The sequence below is a fragment of the Rhamphochromis sp. 'chilingali' genome (genome assembly GCF_963969265.1).
Source record: "Rhamphochromis sp. 'chilingali' genome assembly, chromosome: 5".
NCBI lineage: Eukaryota > Metazoa > Chordata > Actinopteri > Cichliformes > Cichlidae > Rhamphochromis > Rhamphochromis sp. 'chilingali'.
The window spans coordinates 25,604,577-25,614,905 of NC_137932.1; positions in this window are offsets into that span (position 1 = coordinate 25,604,577).

Here is a 10,329-nt window from a genome sequence, read left to right on the forward strand (position 1 = left end):
ATAGCCTTTTCTGAGTCCCTAAACAGTACAGAGGGACAGTACTGGCTACACATGCAACGAGACGTGCATGACATTTAGCTGGGGAGAGTGTAACCCAGTAGAGAAAACTACCTTTTGTTATTTTTTTCTTGTTTTCGTTTTGATTGTATAAATGTATTTTCATTATTTTATTTTGAAAAGAAACATTTATTTTGAAAAAAGGAAGTGTGATCCTCTAGCAAACTTTATTTTCTGTTGCTGGATCACAAGGGATAAATGCCTTTTTCATTGGTTGAAGGTGGTTTTAGCCCCGTCTTCCGAAACACCAGACCATCATTTCACATGAGCTAGATCTTTTCGCACGTGGAAATAGATGAGACAGGTCACGGATAGCTCGTGCGGAATTTTCTAACATTTTGGTGAGTTTAGCCCATGGGTTTGAAAAGTTAATAATGTGTTAGTCTGTTGCTAAAAGTTGTTTCTTCTGTTCATACCGATTCGCGAGTGGTAATTTGCTGTTTAAAAACGGTTGAAATGCTGTTGTGGTAGGATTTGTTTAGCATACTCGAAGGATGATTGGAAAAATGTATTATCTTGCTGGTTATACCTATTAATCATAATTTCATGGTTAAAAAGAGAACAAGAAATTCATTTGTTGTTTACATGGTTAAAATAATTTCATGTATAACGAGAGATATATTCAAAGCATGCATGTAATGTATTACTGTGGTAATGTGAAAGAAATGTGAAAAGAGATAAAGAACTAAAGCTATAGCTGTGATACAAGAGAAGAAACGGAGCTGGCTGTGTACAATAATGTTAATATTGTTGTGCAGGCTAGGTTTTTTTCCCTTGTCCGTGTGGAAGGAACTAAGATTTTGGATTCCAATGGATTCTCTCCGGATGGAGATGGCGAGCCTGAGCCCAGACTGAACTTTGCAGAGGAACTTACTCTTCTTCCTCGACGGAGACTCCCAAGTGGTAACACACAAACCACAAACGAAAGAGAACAAGAACTAGACTAAGAATTTTTGACTTGACAAATGACCAAAGACAAAAAGACAATTGAATATTGAGCTCAAACGACTATTTTTGGGGTTAATTTTGTTTTGCCGGCTTCTTCTTCTTATTGTTATGGTTATTATCACTACTACTGTCAATGTGGAATTTGTGTCTTGTTTATTTCATTTTTGTGCAAAATAATAACTGTTGCTGCTCAAATTCCTGTCTCCAGCCATTTTATTCTGCATTCGCCTCGCTTTCTATTGTAGCCCTGCCGAACCTAGCAACTGGTCCGTAGTTTGGCTGTCCTAAACTATTTAAAATGAGTCAGTGGTTACAATTAGTTCTGCATGCATGCCTTGTTCTCCTGGCACTACTCCTATCTTTAGTTTTTTTAGTGCGTCTCTTCCTAACAGATTCACGGGGCATGACGGGTCATAGATGCACTGATTTTTGCATGATCTGCCGCTGTCTCTTAATACTAAAAATAAAGGTTTTGTCAGTCGCTGCACTGTAGTGTGACCTGATGCTGATTTTACTATTAAAGTATCTTCTGAGAATTGTACTTCCTGTGGTTTTTTGTTCAAAATGGTTTTACAAGCTCCTGTATCACATAACATCTGCACTGGCTTGCCATTCACATATACTGTCAGCGTAGGTTTGCCTTCTACTTCAGAAACTAATTGATGGACATTAAATACTTCTGCATCACTTTTGTCATTTTCATTTGGCTTTTTCTCATTTAGTCATTCATTTAAATATTGCCGTTTGTCTGTTTTATGTCTGCAATCTCTGGCGAAATGCCCTTCCTTGCCACAATTCCAGCACATATTATCTCTTTCTTCACTTCTTTCGCGTAAGTCTGTCTGTCCTACGTATCTCTGGCCCTTTCCTCTAAATCCTCCTCTTCCTCTTCCTCTATTTCCTCTCCTCTGTCCCTGTCTGTTACCTCTAAATCCTCCTGAGAATGCGATAAACCCTGTTTCTGGATCTAATGTGAAAGTACCTGTGCTTGCAGTTTTTTTCTTTATTACACGGAGAGCGTGCTCGGCATGTTGCAATGCGTCGGCTAGTGGTCCCGTATTCATTGTAACCCAGTGTTTTCAACGTGGGATTTCACTGAGGGTAGCAGGCCATTCAGGAATGCATTTTTTAGCTGCTGTTGGTAAGGACCGTCGGGACCTTCATTATAATCCATTCCTGAATGTTGCCTAAAAACCGGACGCAGGCGATCTAAAAAATCGGACGCTGTTTCATTTTCTTTTTGTTTCACTTCGCCAATTTTGCCATAGTCAGCCCTTGGAGCTAATCGTACTCTGATGCGATCATATAAATTTGTGACGGCGGTTTGTAGGTCTTGACTTACAGTTGGTAAGGGTGTTCCATCAGCGGCGCTACCTGTGAAATCTCCACTAACCGTTCCCATTTTTAAACCTAGTATGTCTTGTATTACTTGGAACATTTCATGACCATTTAAATACCACTGTCTTCTGATCATTTCTACCGCATCTCTCCAGGGTATGAAACCTTCATTAAGAGGGGGAACGTCTTTTAACACATTTTGCCTATCTTTTTGTGACCACGGCCGAAACACGAATGTATTTGGGTTATTATCACGTTGTGCCTCTCTATCTGCTTCACCTTCCCCTGTGGGTTGGCCATATCTGGGGTTTGGTACTGCTATCATGGGAAAAATGCCGGGAGGACCAGGTGGATCGACATCACCTCCCATATCTCGTCCGTAACGATCTTTTCCTATTTTTTCCTGTGGATTTTCACCTAGTGCCATTTTATCTAACATGTTTTGTGCCTCTGCATAAAGACCAGGTTGAGGTCTAAACAGATCACAGGATAGTTTAAGGGGGGTCGCAGCAGCGGAAGTGGGGGCTGGCTTTGCAGCAGCAGAAGTGGGGGTTGGCTTCAGTATTGATGCTGCTCCAGGGAGTGGTGCATATGGTGGGGGGTTTGATACTTCTGCCTTTTCTTTTTTCTTTTCTTGTCTCTTTTGTTTATTCTCACATCGTCTATCTGCCTCTCGCTTCCATACTTGGAAATATTCTAATTCTTGCGTGCATTTTCCTTTTTTCTTTAAATCTTTTGTCTGTTCTACTTCTTTCAGTAATGCTCCTTTAAGTTGTGATAGTGCAGATGGGCTACATTTTCCTTCCCAGGTGGAATATTTGGTCTTTTTAGGATTTCTCCATCTTTGCACACTAATTTGTCCGGCGCCTGGACATTTTTTTTCTAACCACTGTTCATCAACAGTAAACTTAGTGGGCTGATTACCCATTAAAACAGAACTGCAGAGCTTTCTCTGGTATTAGACTTAAAGAGTGGTTACTGACTACGCCCTTCTACTCCACTCTATTTAGTGGAGCGGTGTCAGTTTTATGAGGCGGAACTCAACCGTTCTCTTTTGTCACCTGTACTTCAGCTACTGACAGGAAATAAAATAACAATAACAATGAGAGTGATTCAGCAGCGTATTGTGCTGTTTAAATCAATTCACTCTCAACACACAGAAAACACAAACATTTACACAGACATTTACACAGTCGCGCAGACCTTTTCGGCAGGTCAGTCCTAAAAATTCCTAATTTGAAATCCTTTCGGCAGATTAATCCTTAAAAAACTTTTATTTTGAAATCCTTTCGGCGGATTAGTCCTAAAACGTTTATTTTGAAATCCTTTCGGCGGATTAGCCCTAAAACTTTTATTTTACAAATCCGTGCAGTGGATTAGACTAATTAAATCCTTTCGGCGGATAAGACCTAAGTTCGTTTTACGCGAGTGTAAGTGAGTGGTTTCTTTACCTCCCCAAGACTCTCTGGCTATGTTGAAAGTCAGCCACTGGATCCCAACGTCGTGGACCACTTAATGACACTGGCCAGAACCCGAATTTCACGTCTCTGGACTTTCACTCTTACCCAGAAGAGGCTGTCGACAGACTTTCAGTGCAGTTTCCACGACGTCAGGACACAGCGGCCGATGCTTCCTCTCCGACTTGGAGGACCAAGAAAATGTGAGGAGAAAATTGTTTAGAAGATAAAGAAACTCACAACTCAGATATCTATTTTTTACATGCGCATGGGCGGTCACGGTCCGATCTGCTCTGCACCAAGTGTGCACAACAGATGTGACACAGGGAAACCACCCAGGGCTTTCAGAGCATCCTTTATTTATACTTCAAATGAGCTTTCAAGGAAGTAGGAGTGGCATGTTCAGAATACAAAAACATTTCCATAAAAGGAGAAAACTGTTCACTTGTCTGCTGAAACAGGAGGTAGCTTGGTATGTATAGAAATTCAGACATTCCCATAAAAGGAGAGAGAGACCGTTAGCTTGTCTGTTAACACAGGAGGTAGTATCATATGTCACCGCATTCTTCTACACATATGGCTTCACTCTCTTTTCCTGTGGTGGTTCCAATTCACAAGCTCTTCTTCCTTTAAATGAAGCTACAACTAAACATAATTCACAAAATTAAAAATCTTTCATCAGTCTCCTAATCTAAGGACCTTGGAGAGAAAGAGGCTGGACTTTTTGTGAAGGCGTTTCTCCTCTCATCCCAGGGCCTTGTCAGTTCTGTCTTCTAATCATAATCATTTGTTCAAATTTCCTTCTTTTTCAAGATAAAAATTTAATTTATTTACACAGTATACACAGAATATTTTCCCACAATATTTCTTATTTTCCGCTGACCATAACTGAGGTAAGTGAGGCCTGCAGTTCTTTGGATTTTATTCTTTGGATGTCGTCCCAGTTCAGCCTCCTTTCAAGTGGGAAGAGTCTCCACACGATCTGCTACTTAACGGGGCGGGGGGTGCTGCTACTAGCTCTGCCTGCCCCAGTTCTTACGACATCCAGAGGTGGATGGACAAAAGAGTAGAGGTGGGAAGTTCTTGAAATTATAATGTTTTGAATTGGTTTGATGATTTGAAGGTAACATTGGTTTCATATTTTACTGCAATAACATTTTATTATACTCAAATTAGAGCCTTATGAAAAGGACACCGAGGGAACAGTTTACCCTGCCCGGGATAGGGTTACCGGGGCCTCGCCCTGGAGCCAGGCCCGGGGAGGGTGCCCGAGGGCGAGCGTCTGGTGGCCGGGCCTTAGTCCATGGGGCCCGGCCGGGCACAGCCCGAAGAGGAGACATGGGCCCATCCTCCCGCAGGCCCACCACCCGCAGGAGGCGCCATAGGGGTCGGGTGCATTGTGTGCCGGGTGGCGGCCAGGAGCGGAGGCCCTGGCGGACTGACCCCCGGCTGCCAAGACTGGCAATAGGGACATGGAATGTCACCTCTCTGGTGGGGAAGGAGCCTGAGTTAGTGCGTGAGGTTGAGAGGTACCGGCTAGATATAGTCGGGCTCACCTCAACACATGGCTTGGGCTCTGGAACCAGTCTCCTGGAGAGGGGCTGGACTCTGTCTCAGTCTGGAGTTGCCCTTGGTGAGAGGCGGCGGGCTGGGGTGGGTATCCTAATATCCCCTCGGCTTGCTGCCGGTACGTTGGGGTTTTTCCCGGTGGACGAGAGGGTTTGTTCCCTGCGCCTTAGGGTCGGGGAACGGGTCCTGACTGTCATCTGCGCTTATGCGCCGAGTGGCAGTTCAGAGTACCCAGCCTTCTTAGAGTCCCTGGGGGGGGGGGGGGGGGGTGCTGGAGGGTGCTCCAACTGGAGACTCTGTTGTCCTGCTGGGAGACTTCAATGCTCACGTGGGTAACGACAGCGAGACCTGGAGGGGCGTGATTGGGAGGAACGGCCTCCCTGATCTGAACCCGAGCGGTGCTCTGTTATTGGACTTCTGTGCTAATCACAGTTTGGCCATAACGAACACCCTGTTCAAACATAAGAGTGTCCATAAGTGCACGTGGCACCAGGACGCTCTAGGCCGTAGGTCGATGATCGATTTTGTAATCGTATCAGCAGACCTGCGACCATATGTTCTGGACACTCGGGTAAAGAGAGGGGCTGAGCTGTCAACTGATCACCACCTGGTGGTGAGTTGGATCAGGTGGCGGGGGAAGACGCTGGACAGACCTGGTGCACCTAAACGCGTAGTGAGGGTGTGCTGGGAACGTCTAGCAGAGGCCCCAGTCCGCGAGATCTTCAACGCACACCTCCGGCAGAGCTTCAACAGCATTCCGAGGGAGACTGGGGACATTGAGTCCGAATGGACCATGTTCAGCGTCTCCATTGCCGAAGCTGCTGCATTGAGCTGCGGCCGCAAGGTGGTTGGTGCCTGCCGTGGTGGTAATCCCCGAACCAAATGGTGGACACCAGAGGTGAAGGGAGCCACTAGGCTGAAGAAGGAGTCCTATCGGGCTTGGTTAGCCTGTGGGACTCCGGAGGCAGCCGACAGGTATCGACAGGCCAAGCGGAATGCGGCTCGGGCAGTGGCTGAAGCAAAAACTCGGGTGTGGGAGGAGTTCGGAGAGGCCATGGAAAAAGACTTTCGGACTGCCTCGAAGAGATTCTGGCAAACCGTCAGATGTCTCAGGAGGGGAAAGCGGTGCTCTACCTGCACTGTGTATAGTGCTGGCGGAGCGCTGCTGACGTCGACTGAGAAAATTGTCAGGCGGTGGAAGGAATACTTCAAGGACCTCCTTAATCCCACTGACACGTCTTCCGAGGAGGAAGCAGAGTCTGGGGATGAGGGGAATGACCCGCCAATTTCCGGGGGCGAGGTCACTGAGGCAGTTAAACAACTCCTTGGTGGCAGAGCCCCTGGTGTTGATGAGGTCCGCCCCGAGTTCCTGAAGGCTCTGGACGTTGTAGGGCTGTCCTGGTTGACACGCCTCTGCAATGTTGCGTGGAGATCAGGGGCAGTACCTGTGGACTGGCAGACCGGGGTGGTGGTCCCCATCTTTAAGAAAGGGGACCGGAGGGTGTGTTCCAACTACAGGGGGATCACACTCCTCAGCCTCCCTGGGAAAGTCTATGCCAGGGTTCTGGAAAGGAGAGTTCGTCCGTTAGTCGAACCTCGGATACAGGAGGAACAATGCGGTTTTCGTCCTGGTCGCGGAACACTGGACCAGCTCTTTATCCTCTCCAGGATACTTGAGGGTGCATGGGAGTTTGCCCAACCAGTCTACATGTGTTTTGTGGACTTGGAGAAGGCATTCGACCGTGTCCCTCGGGGTGTCCTGTGGGAGGTGTTGCGGGAATATGGGGTGTCTGGCCCATTGCTACGGGCCATTTGATCCCTATACAACCGTTGCAAGAGCTTGGTTCGCATTGCCGGCAATAAGTCGGACTCGTTCCCGGTGGGTGATGGGCTCCGCCAGGGCTGCCCTTTGTCTCCGGTTCTGTTCATAATTTTTATGGACAGGATTTCTAGGCGCAGCCAAGTGGCGGAGGGCTTTCACTTTGGTGGCCTCAGAATCTCATCTCTGATTTTTGCAGATGATGTGGTTCTGTTGGCTTCATCGGGTGAGGGCCTCCAGCTCGCACTGGAACGGTTCGCAGCCGAGTGTGAAGCAGCGGGAATGAGGATCAGCACCTCCAAATCTGAGGCCATGGTTCTCAGCCGGAAAAGGGTGGAGTGCCCCCTCCGGGTCGGGGATGAGTTCCTGCCCCAAGTGGAGGAGTTCAAGTATCTCGGGGTCTTGTTCGCGAGTGATGGGAGAAGGGAGCCGGAGATCGACAGACGGATTGGGGCTGCAGCTGCAGTAAGGCGGACGCTGCACCGGTCCGTCGTGGTGAAGAGGGAGCTGAGTGTAAAAGCGAAGCTCTCAATTTACCGGTCGATCTACGTCCCTACCCTCACCTATGGCCACGAGCTGTGGGTAGTGACCGAAAGAACGAGATCGCGGATACAAGCGGCAGAAATGAGCTTCCTCCGAAGGGTGGCTGGCCTCTCCCTTAGAGATAGGGTGAGAAGTTCGGCCATCCGGGAGGGGCTCAGAGTAGAGCAGCTGCTGCTCCACATCGAAAGGAGCCAGCTGAGGTGGTTCGGGCATCTGACAAGGATGCCCCCTGGGCGCCTCCTGGGTGAGGTGTTCCAGGCATGTCCCACCGGGAGGAGGCCCCGGGGCAGACCCAGGACACGCTGGAGAGATTATATCTCTCGGCTGGCCTGGGAACGCCTTGGTATTCCCCCAGATAAGCTGGAGGAGGTGGCTGGGGAGAGGGAGGTCTGGGCCTCTTTGCTTAGGCTGCTGCCCCCGCGACCCGGCCCCGGACAAAGCGGATGAGGATGGATGGATGGATGGATATACTCAAATTAAACTGTTATATTTCAAGACCATGGACAGCGAACATGGTTTTCACTGTGATCTCCAACATGACTGTTTTTAAAGGTGGAACTACACAGTTTCAGCTACACTTCGACAATACATAAGATGTCACGGAGATCGTGCATTGCACTTGTCAGATTAGGCTCATCACACTGAAATGAATTGACTGCGCTTTTTAAACACACCTGAAAAACTAACCACACCTATCAACGCTATTGTGCGGATTGTACTCACACACTAATTTAGTTGGAAACAGCAGCTCAGTTTTGTGGACTCACACATTTTACCTTTATCCACCAACAGTCAGCCATTCTACACACAAAGAGCCACAAACTGGTTTGTTGATCATGGGAGCCATGTTGTTTTTATTGATCCTCGGATCAACATAAAGAGAGTACATGAAGTAACTGTAATGTAGTCACATTTATAAACAATTTGAGTCTGAGTGCTCGCACCATGCAAACTCCACAAAGGATGAAACCAGGAGCTGGAATCAGGAATCTTATTGCTGTGAGACAGAAGTGTTAACCATGGTGGTGAAGCAGTTAGCACTGATCATAATGATCCTAAAAACACTGAAATAAAGATATGAACACGCAGACCGACACAGATGGAGTATTTTCAAGTGGCTGACTGGTTTTGGGGGAGTGGAAACAACTGAAGAAGAGGAGTTAAACTTTCTTCTGAATGATGCCCCCACCGCTCAAATGACACCTATCCATCTCCTGAAAGGAAGAGTTCAAAGACGAAGATAGAACTAGTTTGTCGTGCACATGGTAACCTGAACATCAAACATAGTGTCCATGCACTAAATAAAATGATGAATTTTTTTTGTTCTTTAATTTTTGTAGAAGAGGAAACACTCACGGGTGGTCTCGGTGCCCCTGAGAGGCTCGCTGCTCCGCTCGCCCACCACAGCATAAACATTGATGACGTACTCAGTCAGAGGGTTTAGATTTTCCAGCACTACAGTGGTCACTGATCCCTCGACTTGCAGCTGAAACGATAAAGCAATGGTTCTTATTCTGTTGACCAGTGAACGAGTAAATGACAGGTGGATTTGATCAAAACCAAAGAATACTTCAAACCAACAGTTGGACTCACTTTTGGGATTTTGTGAGTGTCACAGTTCTGGGTCTTCAACACGGTTTTCAGTTCTGCATTAATTTTCTGTTTCTTATTGTGTGGCATTGGCCACTTTCTGGGCCAGGTTCTGTTCATAAGTTTCTGAAATGTAAAACTCTAGACTCAATGAGTCTTATGCAGCATTTTTATACACTGTTTATGCTCTGATGGGTGTATATTTTTATATTTGGGTTGTCACAAATAAATGAAATGAGAGTTTTGCCATCAGTATGAATTACATGTATTCTGATGGTGGGAGCTAAAAGCCTCTGGTCTCTGGTTACAAAATAACATAAAGGGGAGAGCTCATCTCACCTCCTTGGGGGGTCCTCCGGGTGCTATCGAGTAAGTGACGCGAAACTGGTCCACGGTGCCGTCAGGTGGAGTCCAGGTGGTGCGGAAGGAGCTCTGTTTCACCTCTGAGGTCACCAGGTTGGTTGGTGCCCCCAGTGGCTCATCGTCTGAATAAGAGACAGAGCACAGAGAATGGAATCCATCATGTTGACATCAAACGATGCAACATATCACATATCCTTTTATCATTCAGCTAAGCTAAGAGGATAATCTTCTGTTTTCAGTGCAGAATTGATTTGTGAATAACAAAAACAAAGTAATTTCTATTTCCTGTGTGTCATGTGTCGTCAGTTTCATTGCTGAAACAGGGTAAACGCTGCTGTGCCAATGAGTGCTTAATCTTTAAAGCCTGAACCATGAAATAATTGTAAGAATTTTCCATTTCTTTTGAAAATACAGTTTTTTTTAAAGCCTCTGATGAATCGGACTGGACAGCCGGAGAAAAGCAGCCAATGTATGAAGAAAAACTTGGAAAGTCCTGAAGAACGCATGGAAAGCTATTGCTAAAAACCACTTTAACAAATTATAAGAGTCAGGTTCCCCAGAAGGAAATCTAAAGGTATAAGAGTTGGCTCAAGACTTTTGCACAGTAACTGTATTAGTCTATTAGTTAGTATTAATTAGTAGATT